The sequence below is a fragment of the Hirundo rustica genome, chromosome 6 (genome assembly GCF_015227805.2).
Source record: "Hirundo rustica isolate bHirRus1 chromosome 6, bHirRus1.pri.v3, whole genome shotgun sequence".
Taxonomy (NCBI): Eukaryota; Metazoa; Chordata; class Aves; order Passeriformes; family Hirundinidae; genus Hirundo; species Hirundo rustica.
Genome location: NC_053455.1, coordinates 18,957,529 through 18,967,103, shown reverse-complemented (window position 1 = coordinate 18,967,103; position 9,575 = coordinate 18,957,529). Strand labels below are relative to the sequence as shown.

At 47.6% G+C, this 9,575-nt stretch overlaps 1 protein-coding gene across 3 annotated transcripts in view; it reads left to right on the top strand.

Moving 5' to 3' along the window:
- The first annotated feature begins 3,232 nt into the window (after positions 1-3,232).
- Positions 3,233-9,575, top strand: part of FLRT2 (fibronectin leucine rich transmembrane protein 2) — a 60,182-nt gene continuing 53,839 nt past the window's right edge. Inside the window, exon 1 of one of the 3 annotated variants that reach the window (XM_040068606.2) lies at positions 3,233-3,408. The gene's annotated coding sequence lies outside the window, so the exon portion shown is untranslated. Of the gene's footprint in view, positions 3,409-6,203; positions 6,225-6,394; positions 6,462-9,575 lie in introns of those variants that run through there. The other 2 variants (XM_058421200.1, XM_040068607.1) reach the window with 2 other exon arrangements.

The following is a 9,575-nucleotide window of genomic DNA, read 5'->3' as shown; positions in this document are numbered from 1 at the left end:
GTGGATAAGAAAATACAAATAAATCTGATTTTTTTAATCAGTAGGAAATTAGAATGAGTGAGCTCTTGAGCTCCCTTGGGAGATTGGGTAGATACCCTTGTGAACAGAATGGGATGCTTTCTCTACAGTGGATTGATAGTTTACCTTCTAGCCTTCTCCACTTTAAAAAAAATAAGAGCACTGAATGTAGAAAAGGCAACTTAATGAATGCTGTGTGACTTTCATTGAGGTGTCTTGGCTTTATATAGTGAAGCAAGAGTTTGTCTGATTGAAGTGCGTGGATTATTTTCTCCAGAAACGTAATGGTGCAGTGGCAGAACCAGAGATGGAAGATATTCCTTTATTTTAAAAGCTGGCTATGGCAATGAAAAGGACCTTAATGATCACGCTTAGAAAATCTGAAAGAAAAAACTTATGTTGGCTATTTGTATGTTATTCAGAAGGTTTTACTTGTACCTTCCACTTGTCATGGTAGATAGTTAGGTCAATCATAAATTAATTATTTTTTCTGTATATATGTTAATTTAAGGTGTTTTTTAGTTATTCGATTTTTCCTTGCATTGTCTATATATGAAAAAAAAAAAAAAAAAAAAAAAAGTAAAACCACAAAGAAACAATGCATAACAATATTTAATGACTGCTGGATTCTTACATAATGATTTAGCCACTCTAATTACCTTAATCTTATCAAATTCAACTAAATGTTGGTTGGATTGATCTACATTTGTGCAACTGTTCTCAGTATGAAAACTACGGTAAGAAACATCAATATTCTATAACTGTATCTAACTGGTTCCCTTCCCCTTCCCTTCCCCTTCCTCTCCCCTTTCCCCTTCCCCTTCCTTTTTGCCCCTTTCCTTCTCTTTCCATCCCTTTCCTCTCTTTCCTTCCCTAACCCCTTTTCTTTCTTTTCCTTTACCTTTCCTTCCTCAAAACCTTTTTTAATAGGCTGATTTTCCAAAATTTGATGGCGAATATATTTAGTGATTTTTCCCTTCCGTCAGCTGCATGAATTTAGGGCCTGAAGTAAAATTTTACATTATTGACAAAAACTGAGATTATTCAGTAGGATTTAGACCAACCTCCCAGTTACAAAATTATGTCTATTTCCTTTTACCCTCTTTCTTGCAAGCTGCAGAAATCAATTTAACAGTATAGCTGGAAGAAAAAAAATATATTAAGAAGACACTTTCATTTTTATAACATTTCTTAATGTTACCCCATCTTACATTTTCTGTAAAATAAGTGAGGTTGTATTATGGATCAGTGGACCATCACTCCAGGCTAGCCATCTTGTATGATCACAGATCATTTAAAAAGAATATATTTCTATATTCCCCTTTCAGTTTGCAGATTTTCAACCACGCAGAGCGGTTTGCTAGCAAATAAATAAATAAAATACATCCTTGACACATTTATAGTCTGGTGATGGTGAGGGGAAAATTTGTTTAAAGTCCAAGTAATCAGACTATTACCAAGATTAGGTGGAGAGGGGGGAAGAGGGGGAAGGGCTGTGCGGCAGTTTAAACAGCGCGTGTCGGAGGGAGCGGAGGGGGGAAGCGTCCATCCTCCCGCTGTGCTCTGCTGCCACCTTGGCCGCGCCGCGGGACGTGCAGGCGGCCCCGCTCCGCGCCCGCGGAGCTCCCGCTGCGCCCCTGCGGCAGCGCTTCTCCTCCCGCCTGGAAACCTCCACCCGGCCAGGGCCACTCACCGCCCCCGCTCGAGTCACCTGCTCTTACAAACTGGACAAGGATATATGGGATGTCTAAAGGGTCAGTTTTGGAGGAGGTTTTTTTGGGGGGGCGGGTGGGAGGGGTTGAGTGTGGCTGGGGGTTGTTCTTTCAATGAGGTTTATTTGCCTGCTGTGCTTAAAATCGGAACTTAGAAATGTGGGTGGGAGGAGAACTTTTTTTTTTTCCGGTCCATTTGCTTACTGTGGGATACTTCTCCCTTGTCCAGCATTATCTTACACATTTAATGAAGAAAGCACTGAAATTCCCAAATTCCCATTCATACACATCTACCTGCCTCTCCATCCTTCCTACAGCATGACCACAGGGGCTGAGATGCAGTCAGAGGTCATGTCCCTTTTTTTTTTTTTTTTTTTTTTTTTTTTTTTTTTTTGGGGGGGGGGGGATATGGGTGGGGGGCATATAATGCATCATAATGTACTGAAAATATATATAAATTAATACTAGGCAACCAATACTGTTTGCTAATCTTGTTTCCCTGTCGTCATGATGTTGTCTTGACATCGAGCTCTGGGCTGGTGCTACACACTTTGGAAAGCTTTCAAGCACTTCATTTCATCTTTGAATTGCACATGCTTTTCTCTCAGTTTTAAGATTTCTTGTGCTTAGGAGGAAACATGTTCTGACATGCTGGAGTTTGGTGGTGGTAAATATTTCCTTTGAGTACAAAGTGCATGTGTGAAAAAGGCTTTTTTTCCTTTCTTTCCTGAAAATGTATTTCTTTCTCACTTGCTCCTTTCTCTGTTGTAGTTAATAACCTGTAAAAGAGCTGAATCTGGAGATCTGAGTGAAATGGCACTTTTGGAATCGTACTTTTAACCACGCCACGCTGGGGAAAGTGCAGAAGCTCTGTATGTATGTATGTACGATTGGAATTCGTGCCATGCAGATGAGTTTGTAGACTCGGTGACAGAGAGGGATCGCAGGTGAGTCCCCAGCGATCTGCTTTGCCAAGAGGATTTTTCCAGCCCCTAATCACAGAAAAGCCTTCCATCTGCTCCCCAGGTTCTCATCTGTTTCAAGTGAAAATAACCAAGGATAGAAAAAGGCACACAATAAAGAACCCTCAGCCAAGCAGCCGTCTTGTCTTGCATTCCCCCCAAATTCCCTGGCGCTGGGGTCTCGGTTCCCGGGCAAGAGAAAGAGCTGCAAAGGGTTAAGCCGCTGACTTGCTTGCTAGGCAAAGTTTGAGGAAGAATATGTCTGAGGCTGGATACGCTGCAGCCCCGCGTTTGAAATCTGTCACCCTCACTTAGGAGCGCTGCATCTCTGGTTGTCACCGGTGAATAATGATCGCACGGCGATAAGATCGCTCGGCGGCGGTGCGCCGGGGCCGCCCGGGGGAAGAGAAGACAGGAAATTGCGAGGCGTTTAGCCGCTTCAACGGGGTGTTCTTCAGTGTCATCGGTGGGTGTCAGGGTCAAATGACCGGCTGGAGAGCAGTTCGGGAAGATAATTTCTTTCCTCCTCTTCCTTGAGAGCGACCTTGGGTGTTGGTGACCATTGGCAGCTATGGAAAACAGAGACCTCGGTGGTGATCCTTAAAACAGTACCATGCTGGAGCCCAGCTGTTCTGCCACTTTCTCCCCTTTCAACCTGCCGGACCCGGTGGGCTTTGGGTGACCTACCGAGAAGGAACCCACTTCCGCAGGAGCAGGTAACGCCTGATTAAGTCACTTTCTGGATTGACACGATCTTGATTTGACCAAAACGTGTTCTGAGTACCATTCACTGATTTGAAGTGTAGGCTGGTTGGGTCCAGGACGGGGGCAGCGAGAGGAACAGGAATAATTCTGCCTGATCTGAGACTGCGAAGCAGGGCAACTACCTACAGCTTTGCAGAAGTTTTTAACATTCCCACTTCCCTCCCTGATCAGGGGCACAGAGGACAGAAATACCTGTGATCGACAATGGCCAGCTCTGCCTTCTGTGCTGACGACAGGTTGCTAGTACGGGAGACGTGGAAAACAGAGGGACAGGTGGACTAAACATGGGAAAGAGAGGGCTTTTTTCCCCAGAAAATGCACTGGCTGTCCATCAGCTTCATGAGGGAGATATAAATCATGCTCAAATAAGAGCTCTGAAAAGTATGCAGGGTCAAAGAAAGAAAGAAAGAAAAAAGATCTTAAAAAGTCAAAAAATACCTAGAACATTAGCCTTTGTACTCTGCGGGGCTCCTGATCCTTTCATCCCTCGGGACCAGCTGGCAGCTGCGAGCAGACTCGACTACAGAGCAGCCCCTGCTCCGAGGTGGGGATGCAGGCTCTGACCGCAGGACTGACCGGTGTCACACCCTCTTCTTCAGACCCGCGGAGAGTCCCGGGCTGCCGCCCCTCCGTCCTGGGGGCGTAAGGCAGGGAGGGAAGCGGGGTCTCGTCTTTAACTCCCTTCCTCTTGCTGAGTCCCCTGAGAAATGCTGGCTATCTGCGTTCCCCCGTCCGTGCTCGCTCCCCACCCCCATCACTCCTCGTAGGTGAGGGCACAAGTCCTCCCCCGAGCGAGCAGGCTCGGCTCCGGGCTGTCCGTACGCGGGGGCTCTTCCAAGGCCCCTTGGAGGGCAGGGCGTGGAGGGCAGGGCGGGTGCGGGGGCAGGAGCTGCGCCGAGCACACGGCGGCTGGGCTGGGCTGGGCTGGGCTGACCCTGCCCGGGGCTCCTCGGGGCTCCTTATCGAGCCTTTGAAGTCGTGAGTGGTTTAGCCCCGCCAAGCGAAGGGCGAAGGAGGCGCGGAGCTAATAGCGAGTGATTCAGCTTTTGAGTACGACCGAGCAAATAGAAGGCGCTGAGCAGCCAGGGGTGAGGGGGAAGCCAACCCCGAGGCATTTCGGTTCCCTTTTCTGTTTCTTCGACACATGGCATTGATCAGCTCCCTCTCCTCCATCCCTCCTCAGCCCTTTTCTTAAAGTAACTCGCAGCAAAAGCTGTGCCGTGTGTTTTCTTTACTAATGTAGGAGTTTGAGGCAAATTCTCTTCGCACAGCGCACGTCCTACCTTGACGGCTGTATCCCACCGTTCAAGTGCTTCTCGATATTAAGTACCCTTGTCTTTAAGCGGACTTGCCAGGACAAGGCAGTAGCCTACTAGGCAGCTGGACGGCGGGGGAAGGGTTACTCCGAAACAAGCGCGGACAACCCGGCATGCACACACACACTCATATGCACACGCACTGAATGTGTACAGGAGAAATAGGGGGGTTGGGGGGAGTGGGTGTTGTTACCGCTTTAGGGCAAAAGGTGGTTTCTCCAGAGGTTTTTAAGTCTTTATGACTGATGATGAAAATCAGACAGAATACTAGAGGAGGTCCGTCTCTTCCCCGAGGGTTGGATATTATTTTATTCTGTGTTATATTTGTTGAATACTAGTACTGGGTATCTAAAAGTTCGCAAGGGAGGAAGGAGAGGAAAAAAAGGAGGTGGGGGAGGCGGGCTTGGAGGCTGCACATGAAATATCGCCATGTTGGTGGAGAGCACAGCTGTAATTATTGCTAAGCGAGGGCATCTCCGAGAACCGCCGCTCGGGGAGTTTTTCAGCTCACTTCCCGGCTTCTCTTCCGATACGCTCCGATACACTCCCAGAGTCCCCGGAACAGCCGTGCCGGGGCAGTCCCGCCGCGAAGGACGGCGATACCCACACCTTCCTCCCCGCAGCGCCGGCCCGGCGGGCTCGGCGGTGAGGCAGGGCGGGGATCGGGGTCTGCGTAGCCCCTACATCCCCCCGGCAGCGCCGCCCGCTTGGTTCCCATTGCTGAAAGAGGGGCAGAGAGCGAGTCCAAACGGATGAAGCTCGCTAAATTGTCCTCAGCAACCTAGGGGTTAAAAGCAGCCGGGGGGGGCGTCGGGGGGAACGGGACGGGGAGGGAAATAAGGAAAGAAGAAAAAGAGAAAATCTAGCCTGACTTTGCCTCTTGGAAAGCTTTAGGTTACAGCCCTGCCTTCCAAGCATTCTTTAAACTAGAAATGTGGGAGGGACTCCAGGAGAGAGAGAGAGATGGCTATCAACTGAATTCATTACTGTAAACATCTCCCTGGGGTGTCAGGCAGGGAGGAAAAAAAGGCACGACTTACATTAGCAGGGAATAGTGAGATGTGAGGCATCATTACGGCTAAGATCAGCCTGCAATCCCGGTTGGAGGCAGGCGCAGGACTTGGAGAGAGCCACACACGCTCACACATATACTTACATGTGTCCGATGCCTTCTCCGATTTACGAGGGTCCTGGGTCGCCGTGCCTGCTCCTCATGTGAAACTTTCATCATTTCTAGAGGACAGGGGAAAGAAAGGGAAAAAAAAAAAAAAAAAAAAAAAACCAGAAAGAAACCCCAAGACCAAGCGTAGCCGCGGTTCCCTCTTGTTTATTTTTTTTACCGGAGAAGGAGGAACGGCGGGGGAAAGAGAGAGCGAATCGAGGAGAGAAAGTGCGTTGGGAATGCCAGAGCCGTGGGCTGCGCGCCGGAGGAGGAGGTGGCGGAGCAGGGGGTAGGACGATGCCGCCGCCTCGTAAGGGCGGAGGAAGGCGCGGGAGGCGCGGGGGTCGCTCGGAGCGGCGGCGGCCGGCGGGGAACGGGCCCGCGGGGCCGGCCGGGAGCGGCGCCGGGCGGAGGGCGGCGGCGGCCACCACCGAGGAGCGGCGGCGGCAAAGTTTTGGTGTGGGGGGCCAGAGGCGCGGAGGGGGATTACGATCGGTGCCGGCGAGGGATTCCCAGACACCGCCAGGTACAGTTGGGATTTCATTTCTCACTCTTTTCCTTTCTGGTAATTCTTAGCTCCGGGCGATCTAAAGCCCTGGTTGCCCCTTGCCTTCTCCCAGATGGCAAAGTAGAGGAGCCGGGATCGGGCTGTGTCAGAAATACCGCCTTCGCCACGTTAGAGCCCCACGTCCGCGGTGCCGGGCGCGCACAAGTGTGGATTTATGAATGGCCGGCGGCAAGTGCTAGCAGGGTCCCCGGGCTGTTCGGGGCCAGCCCCTGGCTCAGGAGCGGCACTCGGAGCCGGCAGCTGCAGCGAGGTCCCGGGTCCCCGGTGGCGTTTCAGTGCAGAGCCGGGAGGGTGCCGAGCCTGGCCCCCTACCCCGTGGGGAGGGGAGAGCTCAGGACTACCCCTGCGGCAGGGGCACCTGCACAGCGCCCGTGTGAGCAGCACCAGCGGTCCTCTTTGGGAGGTGGCTCGGAAGACACGGGACCTTTAGAGGTGAGCCTTGCTTGGAAGAGGTAGTCGGCTCAGTTCGGCGCTGCCGGGTGTTGAGGAATCTACGGGGAGAGTCGGGAGCTGCGGCCGGCAGGAGGATCCATCGGATCCCGGTCAGCAGCCTCCGGAGCGGGGCCGGCGGTGAGTGGGTGGGGGCGAGGTTAAGAGAATCGGATCGAGACTTCGGAATACAAAGGAGCGGCTCAGAGACCTGACGAGTTAGACGGGGATCTGGCAAAATAAGAGTAAATACTGCGGGGGGCTGGGTGCGTGGGGATGGTGCGTGAACAAAAAATAGCATAAGGAAGTCAAGCAGCTGAAAAGACCTCTCTTGACTACGGTATAGAACCCCATAAAAGATAAATAAACAATCAGCAAAGTTAAGAGGGAAAGATTCTCCACCTTCTTTTCAGAGTGGGAAGCAGTCAACAGGAGCTTTTAATTAATTTTAATGGAGGAAATCTGTTTTAAGGCTTACAATAAGCTAATAAATCCGAGGCACAAATCCGTGTAAATTCCTGCACTGTGTGTGGAAGGTACTGATTATATTTCTTCAGATACTGCTTTTTGCAGTGCAGCATTCAGCCAAATAGAAAGGGAGAAGTTCCTTACACGAGGAGCAGGAAAGATACTAAAAGCAAGTCAGACCTCTCCCTCTCTACCTCCCTCTCCCTCTCTCATTCCTTCCCTCTCCCCTCCCCTCCCCCCCCCCCCCCCCCCCGAAAGTCAGGGTGTTATGTTAAAGAGGGGTTTATTTACTGTAACTAACTTTACAGTGCTTGCAGGGAAATTAACCAGTTATAGAGGTTGAGATTGATCAGTGCTTGGTCTAATAACCCAACTAACCGTACAAAAAAACCCCTACAAATTTCCATGGACTTAATTCCTTGCTTCATTCACTGACATGGTCTTTTTCCAAAGACAGACCTTTATGTATTTGTAGTTTAAGACAAAGCTAATTAATTGATTTTCAATATATGTATTTTTTGAAAGGAGAAAAGTTCATCCTGGCATTTTTTTCAAAACTCTTAAAAGGTACTGTACCTATATCTTTATCCACCTTCCTTTCTTCTTTGAAAGAGCCAATATACAGTTATCACTGAGACATAAACTTTGCATAATGAAAAAGACCTAAGCATTGCATAATAAACACACAACAGATGTGATTTTGAAGTCATTATTTCTATGTGACAAAAATGATGTTAGAATGTTAGTGTTGATCTTTTTTCTGAAAATTATGTGAGGAGAGATTTCAAGAAGCTATTTCAATGGTTATTCTGTGTCCTGATATGGTAGTGAGGCAGTTAAGAGAGTTCAGGCCTGGAGTACTGTAGGTAAAACAAGGCAGAGCACTGTGCAAATACAGTGTCTATAAAACTACCTGTGACTAGAACAGTCATCAGTGTTTTCCAAAGTCCAAGGCTTTATCAAGAAGTGGTGCTGGAATGCACCCAGCCTTCTTAAGAGTGGCTTCTCACACACATGTACACCCTATATTTTGTATAAGGTGATGTTATCTGTGCTTGGCTTGGGGAAGTCTGGATCTAATTTGAGCCACTGTTACAAGTCACATTTATATCCTGGCCTGCTGGAGAGTTTGATTTAGGATGCAGACGTATCTCCTTTTCGCAACCCTACACCCTTCCAGTTGGAATCTGCATTACATAGGCTATGCTTTCCTTCAAGAATCAAGAATGTGCTTGCAATCACTGCTTAAAATAGCAGTATCTAAAATGTGGGATGTCATTAGGGCTGACTTCCCTGCCCTTCCCACTGCAAAGATGGAGAGACACAGTTTTACCAAATGAAGAAAACAAAAAGGAGTTGAAACAAGTACAACTATCAGGCTTTTCCTGTACTGAGCTTTCTATATAAAGGACTAGAAAGAAGGCACACTTATGATAATACTGTTTCCAGGAAGGTGAGAGCTTTAGTTCTTAGTCATTTCTGTTACCTCTTTAATCTCAGAATGAGTTCATTTTTGCCTAGGATACTTTCATGTAACTTTCAGGCTTTCACTAGGCAGATTCAAATCCAGTCCATTAGTGACCTCTATCTGCGAGAAGGGTGTAGTCAATGGTGGGTTTTTTGTTTTTTTTTCCCTTCACCATAGTGGATTGGAAATACAGACTATAAATTGTTTTAGTCTTTTTTACCTGCAAAACACGTACTTTTTTTTAGGTTATCAATCTTATATTCAGTGCAAACAATGTGATTTTATAATATTTTAAGCAGGAAAACAAAACTGAACTCCAGTTCAAACATGAAAGCACTTTCAGTATGCTTCAGCTATTCCAGTGATAATATGATAAATATTTGCAAAAATCAGAAAAATAAGAAGTAATCAGTGCTATTGAACATTAGTACTAAGGGAATTGCATTTATATTTGTCTGATACTATAATACTTTCTCTAAAGCAGGCTGAACCTGTGTGAAATTTTATTACCCCTCAGTGCTTACCTAATTGAAACTTGAGAGAAACACTCAGCTCAGATATACTATGAGCAGATTTTATAGTAGCAGGGTGTTTAAAAAATGTTACCAAAAAAAAAAAAAAAAAAAAAGTCTAGTGCTGTCTATATTAGGCATACATGTCAGAGATCAAGGAAAAAGGGGTCTTTATAAAACAGATGGACTCTTTTA